Here is a 21,544-nt window from a genome sequence, read left to right as displayed (position 1 = left end):
GTTAACTGCTGAAGCTCATATTTGTGTGGGTGTTTTTTCCTAGCTGTAGTCATGATTCTGTTACATGTGTTATTTTTATTGAGTTTAAGTTATTTTTATTTTAAATTATTTATTTTTAAAAATACATTAGTTATATAAAATAATTTAAATTTATTAAATTTTAATTTTTATACAAAATGTTTATACTACCATGTAAAAAATTGTCCCCGTTATTTTACTATTTTATCAATTTAATTGGTTTTTAAACTAATTTACCATAAAAATAACAATATATTTCAACTTTATAATATAATATCTAATAAATTATTATTTTAGTTTTTAATTATTTTCTCAATTTTAAAATTTTCATATCAATATCCAAAATGTCAATTATGTATAAAATTTGAATTATATTATTAATTGATTTAATTATGATATATATTCCTAAAAGTTATTTTAAAAATTTGTTAATTTTAAAAATAAATAGATAATTACTTATTTTAATGTGTGCCCTTAAACACATTTTAATCATCTTAAAAAAATTTCTAATATATTTTTAATATATTTATTATTAAAGAATAATTTGTATTAAAAACATTAACTCATGTTCTATATTTTTTATTTTTAGTTTTATTACCTTACAATTTCTAATTACTTAGTCATTTAATAAATTATTAAATAATAACTTATATTAAAATATTAATTATTTTTAATTTTGTTTCTTAATAATTTCTAATTATTTGATTGGTCATTTAATAAAGTTAAATTTAGAGAAATATATTTTATTTTTACTTATTAAAATATTATCATTTAAAAAATAATATATATTTATTAACCATACAAACTGTTTATATTGTCATATAAAAAATTATCTTCCATATAATTATATTGGTCATTTAGTAATTATTTTGACTTTTATTTAATTGTTATTTGATATTCTTATTTAATATTTATAAAATTATAATGTTTATTTCATATTTGACATTGAAAAAAAGAATATGTATTTTTTTTTACATTGGATATTATATGTTTCTTGATCAGATTTTTTATTTTTGTAAAAAAATAATAATTAACATTTGAAACAATAAAAAAACAGAACGGAATAGTAGGGTTTATCTATAAATAAGAAAGATTAGGTTAAGAAAACCAGAAAGAAAAGCAAAGAAAACAGAGAACGTAAAGGGGAAGCTCATCCGGGTAACGTTCAAACTTGGTTTCTTGGTGATGAAAATCTGTTTCTTTTGCTATTTGTTTGGGTTTTAATCTTTTGCTATTGTATTGTGGCATACAGGGAATTATGTTTAAAGATTTTCATTATGATAGGAATTCAGCTTCAGCTTTCTTAGAGCAACTGGAGTTGCAGAAAGAATTCATTCCTGTGTTCTCGTTATCCCTCCCTCCTTGAGAACAGGACGAGGAAAAGTAAATGTTTTATTGAATGTTCTCTCAATTCACTGGGTTAAGTTCTTTTTTTTCTGAAGACTAAGAAGATTAAAGACATTGATGATCTCCAACGTGCATGGGAACAGGTTCAGTGTTTTGAATTTGACCTGAATTGGCTCAAACCTTTTGTTGAGTCTGTCCTAGAACTTGGTGAAAAAAAAATCTTTATAAAATTAGATATGGATGCAGTACTTGGATTTCCTTGAATAATTTTTAGTTTTTGTTTTCAATTTAAAAAACTGAACTTTTATATCCGTAGTTAACTGCTTCAGTAACTGCTTGCTTGCTTTATAATATAAAAACTTAAATAAAATGTAATTGCATAAGTTACATAAAAAAATTGATCAGAAAAACCTTAACAAAATCTATCCATTTATAAATTGCAATAATATAATAATTTTTAGTAAAAATAAATAATTAAATGAAAAATAATAATAAATTAGTATGATATATAATTATGAAAAGTATGATATATAAATATAAATTCATACAAATGACTAATTTACATGTTTTATTAGAAAAAAATAATTCATACCAATTTGTAAATACTATTAAATGTGTCTTTTCTTTTTTGTCTTAAAATTTTTTTAGAATAAGTTTTGAAAATTAATTTAAATTCTTAAAGTATTTTTTTGTTAAACTAACACTTAAAATTGTAATTTTAGAAATTTAATTTAGAATATTTGTTTATTCAAAAACACTTTTCAATAACTTTTATTTAATAAGAAAACAAATAGTTCATTTATTTGAGTTATGATAAAAATGTGTTTTTCTTATGATTGCGTTTGATAGTTTGATATGTTTGATAGTTTGATATGTTTGCTATGTTTGCGTGGTTGTAAAGCTCATTTATTTGAAGCAGTTAACTGAACTACCAATTCAAAAGTTCAGTTTTTTTAAATTGAACCATAAAACAGTATAATTCAGTTTTTAATAAAAACAGTTAGTTTTTATAGTACAAGATAATCTATAGTTTAGTACAATTAGGTTAATTATGCCCAGCCCTAATGATTACTCTGTAATATTTTAGTGAACCGAATAAAATTTTTTTATTGATCTAAAAATAATTAAAAATGAGAACCAAAAGTTTTTTTAACAATGTCTGTAAATGAGCAATTGGGCATTGAAGTGTGATGACTACGAAGAGTTCAAGTTTTATTCTCTAGTTCAAAGCTACCTTGTAAGTATGTGTAGAGAGATTCTCATTAGAAATGGTTGAAGCTAAAAATATGAAGTTCTAGAAAGAAAATTCTCAAAGAAAAACAAAAACTTGGAGTTCTATGAAATAAAAGTCTTGAGATTATAACTTTTGGAGTATTATAAAATAAACGCCTTTTTTTATTCTATTAAACCTTAATTATTTTAATAATTGGATATATTTTCAAGATAAGTGTGAATCTATTTTTAGATTAACATAAGTTTGGCTAAAGATGATCCATAATTCAATTATGGGACAACTTAATTATTTATTTCGAATTTTAAAACCTAGACTGTGAATGAAAATAATTAAATTACATTGAAAACACTCAATTAAAATTTATCTGATTTAATTTATGATTTCATTATTTTAATAATGTCTTATAAATAGTATATAAGTTTTTCCTTCACCCAATTTCGTCTTCCTCATCTACAACCTGCAACGTCAATAAACTTTTGCGTATGTTAACCTGGACTTGAGTTAGAATTATATAACGTGCAAAGACTAAACTAAACATTGTATGATAAATTAGTTAAGGTTAAATAGTTGTTGTTTAGGTGTATAATATTTATATTATATAAATTCTCATGAAATAGTAATTATTTTTCAAAAATTTAGTTTTGATTTTTTTTCTTAAGGAGAATTTGTAAATACATTTTATATAATTATAAATTAGTTTTTAATTTTTTTTTATCAACTATATAATGCTTTAAATTAGCAAAGTCATTTTACTAGATTGGGTGTTAAACTCCTTCCTTGTGTTTCCACTTGTTGATTTTTCACTCAGTGTATTTCCTCCTTTAACCTTAACTTTGAATGGTGCCAATTTTCCTCTCCATATTCCTCCTATCAAGTTCATAGGAAGCGCAACCTATAAAAAAACAAAAATAAGAGGGATTGATTTAAGAAAGCGGAGAACAAATACGTCACTCAACTCTGCAGTTTGTTGCTTAACTCCACTGCATATAACTAGTTGACTCAACAAATTTTACCCTAACCATGAAGATCAGAGCAAGATTTGAGTAAGGCATGCTTATGCAATCCAATTAGTTTTTTATCTTCCAAGTAGTGGAACCCTAGACCTAGAGAATCACATCTCATGTACATAGTCTAGTTCTTTTTGCTGGGTGGAGAATTTGGATTAAACAAACTGTTAGGAACCAAGAACTGAAAAGAGAAAGAAAAGAAATGCTTTTTTTTATTGAATAGACTGAAAAGAACAAAAATAGGAGAGCGCTCTCTCCTCCGAGGGTTTTCCCTTCACAAAGAGCTAAAGTTCAATCCACTTCTTTCCCCTCTCCTCTCCTTTTTTTCGATTTATATCTAACTAACACCTCAAGTGACTCACTCTAACTATCTTAACTAATTTCTCTAACAAGCATTCTAGAAAAGCTATATTGATCTCCTAATTCCTAAGGGGGTCTCATCATTTGTGATTAATTTGCTCAAATCTTTGAAATGCATCAATTATTGCAATACCAAGTTGTGATAGTTTATATATGAAAAATTCTATATGAAGATTTCAATCAATGTGAGCTTCTGATTAACTTTTGCTATGTCAAGAAGATTAGAGCAAAGGACTTGATCAACCATGATCATTCTTGGTGTGTGTCTGTGTGTGAGATAACTTCCTTTTCTGGAAACCAGAGAAAAGAGAAGAAAATACAGAAAATGCACCAACTCAAGGTTGGTGAACTAAATGTAATAGAAGAATCTTGAAAGTTTAGAAAGGAGGTTTGCTCCTTTTCCACAATGATCTCACTGTCAGCCTAAATCAAAAAACACACATCCACTAACTGCCACACCTCTTATGTATCCCACTAACCCACACAAATCATTTCTTCTTAAATAAATTCTTCGTATAATACACCTTCCAGTTACACCTTCCAAACCCGTTCTGTCTCTATTTTTCTAACAGTGTGTGTATTACAACATTCTTGTGGTAGACTATCTCTGTTAACCAAACATTTTTGTTGATGATTTCTTGAGAATTGTCATTTCAGAAAGGCTTAATCAACTTAACTAGGCTAGAATCGTAGCAAATGGATAAACTTCAGTCAATTAAACATTGTTGCAGAGTTAAGAATCTCTCCAAAACAAGTATCTGAATTCTCCAGATAAAGCTGCGCCTATGATCATAACATGTTATTGCTTGCACTATTGATGTGTTTCACCATGCTAATGCTAAGTGAAATACAATATTCACAAGACTAAATCAAAAAAGCCAGAAGCTCTAGCTACCTAGGTGCACCATTTGGTGTTCTTAATGTTCTTAGTACTTTCAACAACTTTAAATATATAGAAAAGGATTTGATGTAACAATTAAAAGTATTAGTATTGTTGAATCTTTATATAAATTATATATATATATATATATATATATATATATATATATATATATATATATATATATTTTGCTAAAATTATTGTTATGTCTACTCTTTAGATACCAAGTATACTATGCTGTTTAAACTTTTTCATTTCAGAAAAGTAACCTTTTCAATAAAATAAATTATGATTTCAACCTATTTAGACATTTATTTAAAAATTGAAACAAAAAAAAAAAAAAACTGTTTTTCATAACTAAGGTACAACAGAGACAAACTTAATTTTTTTTTTCATACAATATATCAAATTTTTATATGAATATTGTGACATCCCAAAAATACAGTGTAAAATCATATAGAGAATAATCACATGTTAATGATACTACTGATCAGTTCAACACTCGGCTAAAATACAATCACGGCCGAACGACCTTACATAACAGTAGGGAATTAAAAACTAACGCTAGCTACTACTAGACCGAACGTTTACCAAAATAAACTAATACCGCACGGTCTTTACAAAAGATAAAGCCAATACCAGACCGAACGCTCTCAAGGTTCGGCCTTCACTTCTGTTGCGTCTTCCAAGACTTCTTCCAATAGCTCTTCTCCTTTTGCTCACATCCACACGGATGATCATTGCAACAGGACAACTACAGGACGCACAACACAGACAAAAAGATAAACAGGGTAAGCTTATGCAATTTAATTTATTCAATCACAACATACAATATTCATAACAAAACCAACAATGACCACATCATAATTCATACGTCCATGCATGCAAATAACGACCACATGACTTTGACTATCCGGACTGTATGAATCCTGTGTAGCTATGACGTTCATGTACTCGGGTGATGTAGTAATTGGGATACCCTCAACAACTGTCACCCGAGGTTGATCCGTTCCGTCCAAGTTAACCTTATGGACTAGGACCTTCTGCCATTCCCACACGTGACTTACTCCTCTCTACATGAGAACGAGTAATCATGGAATATCAAGATGAACGCCCACATTCATACTTTACCAATCAATAACCACTTTTTGAGATATTCCTCCTTGGAATACTCGTTCATAATCAAACTATATCATTCACCACACATCTCAATTTTTCTCATACTGAATCATCCATACATTCAAATGAAATAAGATCATACGCTCTTATCATAGCCCAAGTACAACTGGAATAACGCTTCTTAGAAACTAACAAGACTGAGCGCTACTCATCTACTTCAATAAACATACTCCTAAGAGTTCAAACCGGACGCCACGAAGCCTAGGCCGAGTACTAAGACTCTAGGCCAAATACCTTTTAAAGACCGACACTGATTTACACTAAATACTAATACTGATGAGAAACTATAGAGTAACGAACGCTATCTAATTTGAATGAAGACTTTGATTCTAAGCACAGTAATAATATATTAAAGAAAACAAGACCCAGCGCTTGGTTTAAGACCGAGCCCTGTAGAAACCGAACACTATTGAACGAGCGCTGGTCCAAGACCAAATGCTTATCAGGAACGAGCGCTACTGAGACTGAAATATTGGTCCAAGACCGATCGCTAATAAACTCACGAAAAACAAATGAATATATATATATATATATATATATATATATATATATATATATATATATATATATATATACACACACACACACACACACAATTGAGCCACCACTTATTCTGAATGAAAAGAACGATAACGTCTACGACCTTGAGTAGTATATGACACTTTAATTAAAACTGTTCAGGAAGTCTAAAGGAGAACTACTCTTAGGCTGATCACTCATATTTACATTCTAATATTATAACACGCTCCTTATTACCGTACTTTCTTGTATATTAGAACCTAATATAGATGGACGCTCGACCAGATTACCACCTTTACTCATAATACTACAGTTAACGTTCAATCCCTATCTCAACATGCATCATTCATCCATCCACACTTCCAAACAAGCAATGCACACATATCTCATATTCATCAACTAATCAAATAACATATCATGCAAACATGCCAACATTCAAACAAGAATTTAAATCAAATTATATAAGCTTCCCTTACCTCGACACGTAACCGAACGCTCAACTATGCAAAATTAGAGCTCCCTACTACCAAAGACTTAACGTCCGACGGCCACGTTTTAGGAATACTGAATCACATAGAAAACCAGAAACGATCAGAATAATACTACCCACTCAGGCGACCAGAACTAGAGGGTTGCATGCGAATCTAAACGAACGTGCTTAAAGAGAAGGAAACTCACCAGCTCAAAATCACAAACCGATCGGTTTAAATGGAAGCTCTTGACGCTATGTATGTTTGTTGGGGAATCAATGTAATCTTTTGAAGCTCTCATATATGGAATTTGTGCTTGCATCTTAATCTAAGACTTATGCTTTCTTTCATCATTAGTTAGGGTTTTTCCTCTTTGCTCAAGGCTTGCTTTGTTTAACTCATTCAATGCATGATTATTGATTTTGTCGATACGGGAACGTACGGGGAAGTCTAGATCCGGGGAATTACTCCCAATATTATATTGGTTGTCGTTAAGCTCCTGAGTGCCGCTCAGTGGTAAACTGCCGCTGAGCGGTAACTTGCCGCTGAGCGGTAACTTCGGCTTCTCCTTTTGCACTTTTTGATATCTTTTCTAATTCCATCTCTCTCCTTCTTCACTTCTTTCACTAAATTCACCTTAAAACCTGCTCAACAACACTGAAATCAAGCATAAACCTGTCCAGCTCTCTTATTTATGAAAATATGAATAAAAACATGATTTCAAGCTAGTTTCTAAGTATAAAGATTGCTTTTAGTATCAATTTTAAGCATGAAAATAACAGTTTTTCAACTGTTATCATTTATGCAGGTGATTATCTCCAACCATAAGAGCACTGAAGTTGCTATAAGGAATTTCGAGATGCAGGTGGGCCAACTGGCCAAGAAGTTGGAGGATAAAGTTGAGAAGAAATTTGAGGCTAATACTAAGGTTAACCCTAAGGAAGAGTGTAAAGCTATTGTGAGCATAAGTGATGAGAGAAAAGAAAGAGTTGAGTTAGAAGGAGAAAAAGAAGAGAGAATAGGTGAGGTTGAGAGAAAAGAAAAAGAAAAGAAGAGGGGAGAGAAAAAAATTGAGAAAAAAATTGAAAAGATTCTTCCTTACCCTAAGGAGTGTAGCAGAAGAGAAAAAGAAAAGCAATTAGGGTGTTTTAAAGAAATCTTGAAGAAATTAGAGATTAAAATTCCTTTGACTGAGGCATTGCAACAGGTTCCTGTGTATGCACAATTTTTGAAGAGATTCCTCAAAAAGAAGAGATATCTAGATGAGGAAACCATTAATGTATAGGGCAATTGCAGTGTTATTTTGCAGAAGGCACTTCCTCCAAAAGTTAAAGATCCAGGAAATTTTACTATTCCTTGCATCATTGGGAATATTAATATAGGGAAAGCTCTAATTGATTTAGGGTCAAGCATTTATTTGATGCCCTTATCTGTGCTTGAGAGGACTGGTGGTCTTGATGTGAAGCCTACAAAGGTTACTTTGGAACTGGTGGATGGATCTACTAAGAAGCCCTATGGTGTGGTAGAAGATGTTGTGGTTCGCATAGACAAACTTGGATTCTTGGTTGATTTCGTAGTGATGGAGATGGAGGAAGTTTTAAAGATCCCTATTATTCTTGGATGACAATTCATGAAAACGGCCAAGGTAATAATCAATGTGGATGATGGGACGATAACACTTAAAGACCAAGAAGAGGAGGTGATCTTTAATGTCTTCAATGTTGAGCAGCAGAATCAAGTGAGGAAGACCGGTCATAAAGTTGCAGATGAAGATGCAACAATGACTAGCCTTAAAGTTGCCAAGCCAGTTATCAAAGGTAAAAATTGTTTCTTGTCACAGGTTAAGGAAGGAGAAGAAAAAGATGGCGAAAGAAAGATGGTTCATCATGACTTGGTGGATGAACAACTCAAACTTGGTGCACCAGTGAGATTCAAGGGCAAAGTGTGAGTTGTGATGACAAATTTATGAACACCGAAAAATGGCGCCAAAAACTTGTTTAACCCTCGGCAAGTGTGATCGAATCGTATCAAGTAATAAACTCGGTAAGACCAAGTATCGTTCTTCCAAAGGACTCACGGCCTAGTTAGTTATACGATTTCTTGATTATTTAAGACTTGTGTAAATTGTTGTAAGTTTCAAATCCAAAAGACAAAAAGTAAACATGTATGCATGTGATGATCAATGGGAAAGAAGAACACAAACACTGAATGAATTATATGGATGAGTATGTTGTTGGGGTAATCAATTTCATCTTATCCACTCTCATATATTTTAGGAATTCATCATTCTTTTCATCAATGTTAATGCCACTCTCTAAATCACCTTGCGAAGAAAGCCTATCCTTAATTACGAGTTCATACAATTCCTAGCATCCCTAATAATTAATTTTGAAGCACAGAAGCTTAAAGGCAACCAAACCTCATAGCCCTATGTATAGGCAATATGCTATTGGGAGAATTTCCCCGGATCTAGATTTCCCCGTATGTGTCCATATCGACAAAATCAATAATCATGCATCGAATGAGATAAACAATGCATGCTTTGAGCAAAGAGGAAAAACCCTAACTATTAATGAAAGAAAACATGTATCTCAAATAAGATGTTTAAACACAAATTGCATATATGAGAGCTTCAAAAGATTACATTGATTCCCCAACAACAAGAAAAGTTTAGTTCACCATATTCATGGTGAAACTCGATGAACAATAATGAAAGAGTGAAAGAGATAGAAAAACCCTAGAAAGAGAAGAGGAGAGTCGTCACCATCTCCAATTCTACCCCCAAGGGGTGAAAAGGTGAGTGTTTGCTTCGTACTCTGCCAAAGATACAAACCCTAGGAAGTCCTAAAGCTTATATACTATTCGAAATATTACAGAAAAGTGGGCCTAAGCCCAAAATACCACCGCTCAGCAGTAAGTGCGTGTGTTCGATACTTCCCTTCAGCTGCACTTTCACCCCTCAATGGAGCCAACGGGAGTTCATGAGTGCCGCTCAGCGGCTTCTCTTTAGTATTTTTTGAGTTCTTTTTTTATTCCATCTCTATCCTTCTTCACTTCTTTCATCAAATTCACCTTAAAACTTGCACAAAACACTGAAATCAAGCATAAACCTGTCCAACTCTCTTATTTCCAAAAATATAAACAAAAGCATGATTTCAAGCTAGTTTCTAAGTGTTAAAGGTTGCTTTTAGTATCAATTTTAAGCATGAAAATAACAGTTTTTCAACTGTTATCAAGTTATTAAAGAGCTTAAAGATAATCGAGTCATAGAGATTGAAGCTCCGTACTCAAGGAGAGTTAAAAAGGTGACCAAGAAGATGTTGATGAGTTGGTGTGAGAGGAAAAAGAAGAACTCTAACATGAAAGAAGTTACTTGAGCTTTATTGGGTCAAGCTAGTGACATTAAAGAAGCGCTTGCTGGGAGACAGCCTAGTGATTTGAAAACTTAAATTTTTGTTATTTGGTGATGTAATTTTAAACTTTTGTTTTCTTATTTTGTTTTGGTTATGAGCCTACTGTGGCACAACATCTACTGATGGATGCTAGGTGATTTAGTATCTACTAAAGGATATTATGCTACCAGAAACTTATTGATGAGTATTGGAAGAGTTATTGAGTCAGGCTCGTGACGTTAAACAAACGCTTACTGGGAGGCAACCCAGCTTTCTAACCTTATTCCTTTTGTCTTTGTAATTTTGCTTCTGTTATTAGTATAGGATGTGATGTACTTGGCTTAAACTTTATCTTTGATGCAATGGTTTGATGATGATGATGTTTGTGATGAGTGTTGCTTCATGATGGTGATTATATTGATTGATGTTTAGATGATGCATGATGCTAATATACAAGTGGTTGCTCACAATATTGTGAAACAGATGCATGATGATGATTTGTGATTGTGTTATTGAGCATGATATTTATCTAAATGTTGGAACTTGAATTAGCCTGTGTGAGGATTGAACTCCAGACTTTTTGTGAATGATTGCTATTACTTTGAAAACATGAATGATTTTTCCCAGGTTTTTATGATTGAATCACTTGCTTGCATGTGTCATATGATCAAGTTCATATGTTGTTATCCCTTTTTAGCTAATGCATGATTTTAGCCCAATAAAAGAGAACACAATGTGTTCTATCCTTGGAACCTTTAGCCTTAAACATGATATGAAAACCCTTTCTGAAAATCTTTACCTTGAGTTAAGTTGAGAATATTTGTGTGGTATTGATAAAGGTTCAAGTTTGGGGTTGTTGGGAAATCTGAAAAGGGAAAATAAAAAGAATGAGCATTGAGCTAAGTATTGAGCAAATGAAAAGCAAAAGAAAAAAGAAAAGAAAAGCTCAATGCAAGGGAAAGTTGGGAATAAGTGAGAATGGTTTCTTGAAAAGAGAGATTGTGTTAAATGGTGAAATTATGAATGACTCTATTAACTCAAGGATTTTGTGATCCAAAAAAACCAATTTTCTTCTTAGTCCAGCCACATTACAAGTCATAGAAAATCCCTTAGGATGATACTTGCTTGTGAATTTGATTGATTGTGGTTAAATGAAAGGCAAAGTTGATTCATGTGACATTTTGTGATAGTAGAGTCATTGAGTCACCTCTATATACACCTGTGTGTGTGATAGAAACACTTTTTCTTGGTGAGGAATAGTTCCATGTATGCAAGATTACATCTTTGCTTGGTTGATCATTCATGAGGATAACATTTATTGAATATTCTATGATTAGGTGAGCACCACAATGAGTTAATTGAATCAAGGCATGTATTCATGTTGACTGAGATTCTTTGTAATCAGCTGTTATGAGCAATTACTTGTCTTGAAAGAAAATGTTTTGAAATGTGTTGGAACCATTGTATGGATTGGCTGAAAGCTAAGTTACATTTTGTTTACTTGAGGACAATCAAAGTTCTATGTTTGGGGTTGTGATAACGGTTGAATTTACCGTTATTTGATACTTAATTTTGATACTAAAAACACCCTTTTTGACTTAGAAATTAGTTTGGAATCATAGTTTTGATGAATAAGAGAGTTGAAGGTGAATTTAATGCTTTGGTGCTAGATTTCCTTGTTTTTAACAGGAATTGAGATGATTTGGAAGAAGAGTTGAAGTAGTAAGGAGTCAAAACTCAGGAATAACTGGAAAAGCATCAGAAAGAAGGATCATAGCAGCGCTGAGTGCCACTTTAGGGGCCCTCGGCACCAGAGTACAATGTCTCACGCTTGGCTGCCCTTTTTCTGGAGCCCTTAACGCAGGATGCCACTGGCTCGTGCCTGGGTGCCCTATTTAGGGGCGCTGAGCGCCATTTCCTCGAGTCGCACCAGCCTGCTTGCCTTTTGAGCTGACCCTGAGCGCCAGTTCTGACCCGCACACCGCCTGGGCACCCTAAGTGGGGTGCTTAGTGCCAGTTTCATGGGCATGAATCCGTTTTCTGTTATTTTTATGTTCTATTTAGGGACTTGGATGTCCTATGGTTCACATCTTTGGACGGAATAGGCACAGAGCCACACGTTTTGCTCCCTCGAAGGCGGATTTGGATGCAGAGGCTCCTATCTACAATTTCTATGGTTTTATCTTTCATTCCTTTTCCATTATTAATCTATTTTCTCCATGTCAATGGTGAACTAAACTCTACCTGTTGTTAGGGAATGATGTAACCTTTGTAAACTCTCATGTATCAAATTGATTATGGATTATATATGCTTCTTTCATTAATTGTTAGGGTAATTCTTTTTTGCGTATTGCTTGCTTTGTTTAACGCATTCATTAGCATGATGTATGATTTGCATGAGTACCGGAAGGTATCTTACAATTCATGTTCTGGAGAATTATTCCTAGAAGCAGTATTGCTCAAGAATAGGGGTATGAGTTCTGGTTGTCTTAAGCTTCTAATCTTCAGAATTAATTATTAGGAATGCTAGGAATTGTATGAACTAATAATTAAGGATAGATTTTATTCATCGAGGAATCGGGTTTTAAGTATTTTAGATAGTGACATTGACATTAATGAAGAAGTAGAATTCGTATATACATGAGAGTAAACTAGGTGAAATCTAACCCTAACAACATATTCATCCCATAAAATAAAATTCGTTTATCTTTGCACTTTTTTCTAATTGATCAAATTGCATGCATATTTACTTTTCAGTATTTGCATTCTAAACCAAAAGAGTTTGTTTTCAAGTCTTATTGATGGAAGACCATCAAGGAATCACATTGGACCTCTTACTAGAGCCATGGAAAGGAAGATTCAAGAAGAAGAAGGATCACCTAACATTATACTTTGTTTTGTAGGGACTAATAAAGCTTGGAGACCATGATTGAGCCATCGAAGAAGTTAAATCAATAAAGGAAAGCAAAGGAGCCGAAAGGAGAAGTGCTTGTGGAATGGAAATGCACAAACATTTTTCACCCGAGAGAAGACCAATCCACGTGACTTGGTTGATTTGGAATGAAGCATGCACCTTGCTGGCTGAGTTGGAATGAGGCATGGACCTTGCTGGATCAAAATGGACGTGCATCCTATTTGAATTTAGGAGGGAATTAAATCAGAAATTAGGCTCCTCTTCACCTATAAATAAGAGGGTCTCCTCTTTGTATTTCCTCACTTTTGAGCTTAATGATATGCTGCAGAATTTGCTTTCCTGCTTTTGTGCTCATAAGTCACTTTTGATTTACTACTTCTTCTTCCTTCCTCAAGCTTCCTTCCTCTGTAGGAAGGCCCTCTGTGCTGTGAGGCTTCACCCATACACCTCTTCTTCATTAAAACACTTCAAACCACTGTACTGTTTCATCAATCCGCTGCACCTTCAGTTACTGCTAGTTTCTTCTGGTTTGGAGCTTCTGCCTGCTTGTTTTCAGCTGGGTCTAGTCGTCATCACTTATTTAATCAAGAAATCACATAATTGTTTAGGCCGTGAGTCTCTAGGGAAACGATACTTGGTCTTACCATGTTTATTACTTGATACGATTCAGTACACTTGTCGGAGTCTTAACAAGAAGCTACCCTGTGATGGGATGCTGATAACAGTTGAAAAATTGTTATTTTTATACTTAATTTTGACCTTAAAGACAACCTTTATGACTTACAAATTAGCTTGAAATCATTTTTTTGCTTATGTTGTGGAAATAAGAGAGTTGGATAGGTTTTATGCTTGTTTTCCTTGTTTTGGCAGGTTTTAGATGAATTGAATGAAAGAAGTGAAGTAGACAAGAGTTGGACTCAGAAAAGGAAGGAAAAGTGCGCAAAAGAGTCGTAGTTATCGCTCATCGCCACTTTTACCGTTGAGCGGCACTCTGAAGTCTCGCAGTCACCGCTGAAGGAGGATTTTGGATGCTCAAGCTCTATTCTTCAACTTCTAGGGTTCTATCTTTCATTCTTTCATTGTTTTTCATCTAGTTTCACCATGTCTATTGTGAACTAAACCTTCATTATTGTTGGGGAACCAATGTAATCCTTTGAAACTCTCATGATGTTATTTGTATAGACACATATAAGTAAATCTAGAACTGAAGAAATTCGCCCAAGGGCAATATTACCTAGACATAGGGATAGGAGGACTGGTTGCCTTTAAGCTTTTGTGGGAATGTAATGCATGAATAATTGCTAGGGAGGCAAGACATTGTAACCTAGTGATTAGGAGTAGGCTTTCTTCACTGAGACATCGGATTTAAGGTAAATTAGAAAGTGACATTAACATTAATGAAGAAAGATGAATTCTTGAATACATGAGAGTGGATAGGATGAATCGAAAACCCCAACAACATAATCATTCATATTATACATCAACCGTTTTTGCATCTTTCAAGTCGATTGATCAAAACTTTGCATTCATGTTTATTTTTCATAGTTCAACAATAATATTTTCAGTTACAAGTCTCAGATAATCAACAAATCACATAATTGTTTAGGTCGTGAGTCCTTTGGGAAACGATACTTGGTCTTACAATTTTATTATTACTTAATACAATTCGGTACACATACCGAGGGTTAACAAGTTTTTGGTGTCGTTGCCGGGGATTACAAATTTGTTTATCATTTTTCCGGATCACAAAATCCTTGAGTTAAGAGTCATTCATAATTTCATCATTTAAACACAATCTCTCTTTTTCAAGAAACCGTTCTCACTTATTCCCAACTTTCCCTTACATTGAGCTTTTCTTTTCTTTTTCTTTTTCTTTTCATTTGCTCAATACTTAGCTCAATGCTTATTCTTTTTATTTTCCCTTTTCAGGTTCCCAACAACCCCAAACTTGAATCTTTATCAATACCACACAAACATTCTCAACTTAACTCAAGGTAAAGATTTTCAAACAGGAATTTCATATCATGTTTATGGCTAAAGGTTCAAAGGACAGAACACATTGTGCTCTCTTTTATTGGGGTAAAATCATGCCTTGGCTAAAAAGATATAACAACAGATGGCCTTTATCATATGACACAAGCAAGCAAGTGATTCAATCATAGAAACCTGGGCAAAATCATTCATGTTTTCAAAGTAATAGCAATCATTCACAAAAACTTTGGAGTTCAATCCTCACACAGGCTAATTCAAGTTCTAACATTTAGATAAACATCCTGCTCCATATCACAATCACAAGTTTACCTCATGCATCTGTTTCACAATATTGTGAGCAACCACCTGTATATCAGCATCATGCATCATCTCAACATCAATCAATATAATCAGCATCATAAAGCAACACTCATCACAAATATCATATCATCATCAAACCATTGCATCACAGATAAGTTTTAAGGCAAGTACATCATAACCTATTCTAAATAACATGAAGACAAACATAAATTAAAAAGATAAGTTTAGAAAGCTGGGTTGCCTCCCAGTAAGCGCTTTTTTAATGTCACAGGCCTGACACCATGAATCCTCAAGCACCCATCAATAAGTGCAGACCTTCGCATCAACACCCATCACTAAGTGTCTGGTAGCATAGTATCCTTCAGTAGATACTCAATCACCTAGCATCCATCAGTAGATGTTGTGCCATAGCAGGCTCATACCAAAACAAAACAAAATAACAAAAGTTTTAAATTACATCACCAAATAAAAAAAATTAAAATTTTCAAATCATTGGGCTTCCTCCCAACTAGCGCTCTTTTATTGTCACTAGCTTGACACATTAAAGCTCAAGTCACTTCTTTCATGTTAGTGTTCTTCTCTTTTTCCTCACACCAACTTATCAACAGCTTCTTGTTCACTTTCTTGACTCTTCTTGAATACGGAGCATCAATCTTTATAACTTCATTCTCTTTAAGCTCTTTAACAACCCATAAATTGTTCTTGAATCTCACTGTTGTGCCAAGTTTGAGTTGTTCATCCACCGAGTCATGATGAACTATCTTTCCTTAGCCATCTTTTTCTTCTCCTTCATTAACCTGTGAAAAGAAACAATTTTTAACTTTGATAACCGACTTAGCAACGTTAGGGCTAGTCACTGGTGCATCTTCATATGCAACTTTATGCCTGGTCTTCCTTACTTGATTCTGCTGCTCAGCATTGAAGACATTTAATATCACCTCCTCTTCTTGGTATTTAAGTGCTATCGTCCCATCATCCACATTGATGATTACCTTAGCCGTTTTCATGAATGGCCTTCCAAGAATAATAGGGATCTTTACATCTTCCTCCATCTCCATCACTACAAAATCAACCAGGAATCTAAGTTTGTCTATGCAAACCACAACATCTTTCGTCACACCATAGGGCTTCTTAATAAATCCCTCTACCACTTGCAAAGTAACTTTTGTAGGCTTCACTTCAAGAGCACCAATCCTCTCAAGCACAAATAAGGGCATCAAATAAATGTTTGACCCTAAATCAATTAGGGCTTTCCCTATATTAATATTCCCAATGATGCAAGGAATAGTAAAACTTCCTGGATCTTTAACTTTTGGAGGAAGTGCCTTCTGCAAAATAACACTGCAATTGCCTTGTACATTAATGGTTTCCTCATCTAGATATCTCTTCTTTTTGAGGAATCTCTTCAGAAATTGTGCATACACAGGAACCTGTTGCAATGTCTCAGTCAAAGGAATTTTAATCTCCAATTTCTTCAGGATTTCTTTAAAACACCATAAATGCTTTTCTTTTTCTCTTCTGCTACACTCCTTAGTAGGGCTGGGCAAAGTATACTGCACTGCACTATACTATAAAAATTTGCAGTTAACTATAAAACAGTTCTCCTAAACTAAACTGAACTAAAAATAGTTAGGGTGAACTGAACTGCACTAGTTTTTAGTCTACTCATAGTACAGTGCAGTTCAGTTAACTAATCCTGTTGCACAGCACTACTTTTCATTCCAAATGCATGCAGTATACTTATTTTATAAGTCAAATCTGATTAAATCAGATACTTCCGAGCTATTTTAAAATTCAAAATTTTCTACATGAAAAATAAATAGGTTTCAAAAACCTGCATTATATAAAAATGCAGGGATGAAGTCGATCTGAGTCATTATGATCTCGTATCCAATAATAATACTGCGATTAAATAATTGCAAAATCAGCACTTGAAAAATCAGCAACAGCAGCAGTGCAATTACAGCACTTGAACAATTGCAAGATCTGAAACAGCAAAAACATTTGGATCAAAAACAGCAACAAGTATATCAATATGATCAATAGCATAAACTAAATCAAGAGCATTGGAAGTGAAATCAATAATAACAGTGTCAAAAATAATCTCCTTCCAGAAGTACTTTTAAGTATTAGATATAGTTGTGTTCCAGCCAAAAAGATGAGGATATGATTTATTCATTTAAACAGGAAATCAATATTCTACTTGAAAGTTCATCAGCAAATTTGGCACTAGAAAAATCAACTACGGAAAATAAAGAAATTTCCATCTCACAGAGAAGAACCACCCAAACATAATATAGCACACGAGAATTTTGAAACAAGAACAGAGGACTTGCCTTCCAGAAAGGATATCACCTTGGCCACCGCAACGTCTAGGAGAACCATATATTACACAGACTCGAGTGAAAACGAACAGATGCTTTTTTACTACTCTGTTAGTCCAAGTACATGTGTGGATGCAAATTGCAAGATAGTTTTTCTATGAACTAATAAACATTTCATAACCAATAAACTTTTAAACCAAAATATCACTAACAACTGGATTAGTATACATTAAATTGTGAAGGGTGAACATGTTAAGTACTGAAAGTGGAACTAAAAGTAAAGTACAAAAGTAGAAAAGTATAGATACTCTTCCCAAGACTAGTGACCAGACCCAAATTCATAATGACAGAAGCACACTGTTAGGTTTCTTGGAACAAGAAACCCAGAACTCACACCAAAAGACACCGTGCACACACTCTCTCACACAGAAAAACACTGTATAGTCTGTATTATTATTCTTGGTGACAAAGAACACAATTCCTAAGCTTCCAAGGGAGCCTTCTCCCTTTACACAGGATGCAATATTCCTGTCAACTAAGATACAACAAAACAACATGTCTATCCCTAGGCATCTTCTAATAGTTCTCAAATCTTTCTTACTGAAACAACAGTTATCGTCTAGACAACCACTTAGTTGAATTTTTCTCTACATTGAACTATGTTAAAAAATCACAAAAGCACACAACTAACTCAAGCCATTGATTTTATTTTACTTCAATACAATATATCAAAATCTGTCCACGTAATTTTATTCACAAACCAGATACAGACTAGGAAGTGAAGCCCGTAAGCATGAGTTGGAAAATATTCTTTTAAAAAGAAAATCAACTTTGAATGCAAAATGAAATGGGGGTAGTTATTAACAAGTACCTGTTATCATTGGTAATGTCTATGGCCTCTGTTGGTCTCTGAAGTTAAGAAAATGAAAAACTATATTATATTGAGCCAAAACGAAAAATCCAAGGCAGACAAGCCTTCCACAAGACCACATAATGACAGAAAATAATACCAAATTTAGTTCAAGTCTAAAAAGAACTGGTCCAAAAGAAAAAGAACTGGTCCAAAAATCTCCTCCTGCAATGATTGATATACTCAAATTTAGTTCAAGTCTAAACCAAGGAGCAAGAATGAATAAAGAGTCACTTTTCAAGGCATCATAAGAGTTATACACAAAAATTATACGCATAAAAGGTTTCATTTCTTTAACTGGTATTTAAACTGTTTATGAGTTGAGATGAAAAGGGTTCAACATATATTAAAATTCAAACACATTGTATGTCTGAGTCAACTGCGTTTTAAATATGATCTAGCTTGTTCCAACTGAAGAAAAAAAAACATGGGAGTTACGTGGAGTGTTCTTCTACAGTATCACCATTATTTGAGCAGAGAGAATGTTTAAAATATGAACAAAGCATGAAGTTGAAGAAAGAGTATAAAGGCAAGTGTTGTAACAAAAGATATAGAGCAAAAGACTATAACAACATCATTGAAACCATATTGAATTGCAGGCATAAAGTCAAAATCAGCATTATCAAAATTGGAAGCAAAAATAACATTCAAATCATCAAAAACAACATCATTAAAAGAAGAAGCATCAGCTAAAATATTAGAATCATGAACAATAATAGCTGGCATGCTATCCTGTTTTTCACTCCAATCTGCAGTTCGAGAGGATTCTTCTGTTTGCCTCAACCAAACTTCTTAGGAACACGATTATAATGAAGGAATCGTTATGTGATGACTGAGATTATTTGGTAGCAAACAACCACATGTAATATCCAAAAAAGGGTCTCACATAACTAGTTGAAAATTCAAAGAACTCAACTATTTTCCTTAGGGTTAAGAGACACAATCCATAAAGTAAGAAGTACCAACATTATATTGCACCATAAACACCTTAAATTCATCAATCAAGCAGAAAAATAAGCACAAAAAATGAAAAGGGACAATAAAAATGGCGAAAAGAAGAAATCCCACAACATTAAAATTTCATAAATCATAGGTTTAAGGAAAATACAGAGTAAGGCGGCAGCACATAGAGGCAGAGACAGCACAGACAGGTAGAGACAACACGGAGAGGCAGAGGCAAAGAGTGACAAGCTGGAACACAATAGTCGAATCACTACTTACCTCGACGGTCGGTATGGCAGTGAACAAGACAGGCCCCTCGACAGTCGATACAGCAACAACGACAAGGGTCAGAGCAGGGTCACCGTTGGAACTCTCCTTTGTCCACAGAGTCACGGTGGCAGCGGTCGCGCGTGGGCTAGGGCAGAGTCACCGTGGATTTTCGTTGAAGCTCTCTTTCGACGACAACGGTGGGCAGCGATTGGGTCACGGTTTGCGACGAGCCTTCAACGGCGCGGGCCTTCAACGGCGACGAGCGTGCGAACCTTCCACGGGAGCCTTGAACCATAGAAATAATGAGAAAAGAATGTAATGAGATAGGAGAAATTTTTTATTGCAAACCTAAACCATAGTATATAGTACAGTTAACTGTATTAAAAATAAAATAAGTTCAGTATATTTAAACTGAATTGTTAAACAGTTAATTAGGTTTTAATAAAAATAGTTTAAGTTTTTTTTAAGTATAAAAGAGTACAGATAACTATAGTTTATAGTTTTTAAGTAAATTGTGCCCAGCCCTACTCCTTAGGGTAAGGAAGAATCTTTTCAATTTTTTTCTCTCCCCTCTTCTTTCCTTTTTCTTTTCTCTCAACCTCACCTATTCTCTCTTCTTTTTCTTCTTCTAACTCAACTCTTTCTTTTCTCTCCTCTACTCTCTCATCACTTATGCTCACAATAGCTTTACACTCTTCCTTAGGGTTAACCTTAGTATTAGCCCAAAATTGCTTGTCAACTTTATCCTCCAACTTCTTGGCCAGTTGGCCCACCTGCATCTCAAAATTCCGTATAGCAACTTCAGTGCTCTTATGGTTGTAGATAATCACCTGCATAAACTATTGAAGGGTTTCTTCAAGCTTTAAACTTCTGTCAGATAACGCAGATATCTATTGCCATTGTGATTATTGTTTCTATGGTCTATTGAATTGTCCTACTTGCCCAGATTGCCCAAATTGACTTTGACCCATACTTGGGTGAGGTTTCCACCTTGATTGACGTCTTCTTGGGCCTCCACTGGAAAAACACAATGACCATTAATATGATCACCACCATATAATTCACACAATTTTTGTTGAACCTGTGAAACATTTTGTAGCTCCTTTGGCAATTGAGAGAGTTTCTTCGTCAAATTCTCCAATTTTTGAGTTGAACCTTATTCTATGCAAGCATAGCATCATGAGATTGTAACTATAGGACTCCCTTCTGCTGAGATGGAGCTCCTCTTCCATTATGCATCTCATTGTTATTAGTAGTCATGTTGTCAATCAATTCATAGGCTTCATCTGGAGTCTTGCACTTAATATTACCTCCAGCCGAGGCATCTAGCATCAATTTGGTTTGTGAGCCAAGACCTCCAAGGAAAAGAATGAATATTGTTGCTTCATCAAAGACATGCGTGGGCGTATTTCTTAACATTCTCTTGTATCTATCCCATGCTTGACTTAAAGTCTCCTCCCTGCCCTGCCTGAAAGAGGAAATTTAC

The 21,544-nt window shown here is 33.8% G+C and overlaps 2 long non-coding RNA genes across 2 annotated transcripts; one reads left to right on the top strand and one right to left on the bottom strand.

Moving 5' to 3' along the window:
- The first annotated feature begins 1,106 nt into the window (after window positions 1-1,106).
- LOC148195890 (uncharacterized) lies at window positions 1,107-1,676 on the top strand. Its single transcript, XR_015780670.1, has 2 exons — window positions 1,107-1,176; window positions 1,271-1,676. It is a non-coding gene; the product is annotated as an uncharacterized LOC148195890 (long non-coding RNA).
- A 15,695-nt stretch (window positions 1,677-17,371) lies between these two features.
- LOC148195889 (uncharacterized) lies at window positions 17,372-20,523 on the bottom strand. Its single transcript, XR_015780934.1, has 3 exons — window positions 20,068-20,523; window positions 18,947-19,011; window positions 17,372-18,845 (listed from the first exon to the last, which is right to left on the bottom strand). It is a non-coding gene; the product is annotated as an uncharacterized LOC148195889 (long non-coding RNA).
- Between the last annotated feature and the right edge of the window lie 1,021 nt (window positions 20,524-21,544).

The sequence above is a fragment of the Vigna umbellata genome, chromosome 7 (assembly GCF_029865625.1).
Source record: "Vigna umbellata cultivar VRB3 chromosome 7, Vumbellata_1.0, whole genome shotgun sequence".
Classification (NCBI taxonomy): Eukaryota; Viridiplantae; Streptophyta; class Magnoliopsida; order Fabales; family Fabaceae; genus Vigna; species Vigna umbellata.
The sequence above is the reverse complement of the archived record's forward strand: the minus strand, read 5'-3'. Positions and strand labels throughout refer to the sequence as shown.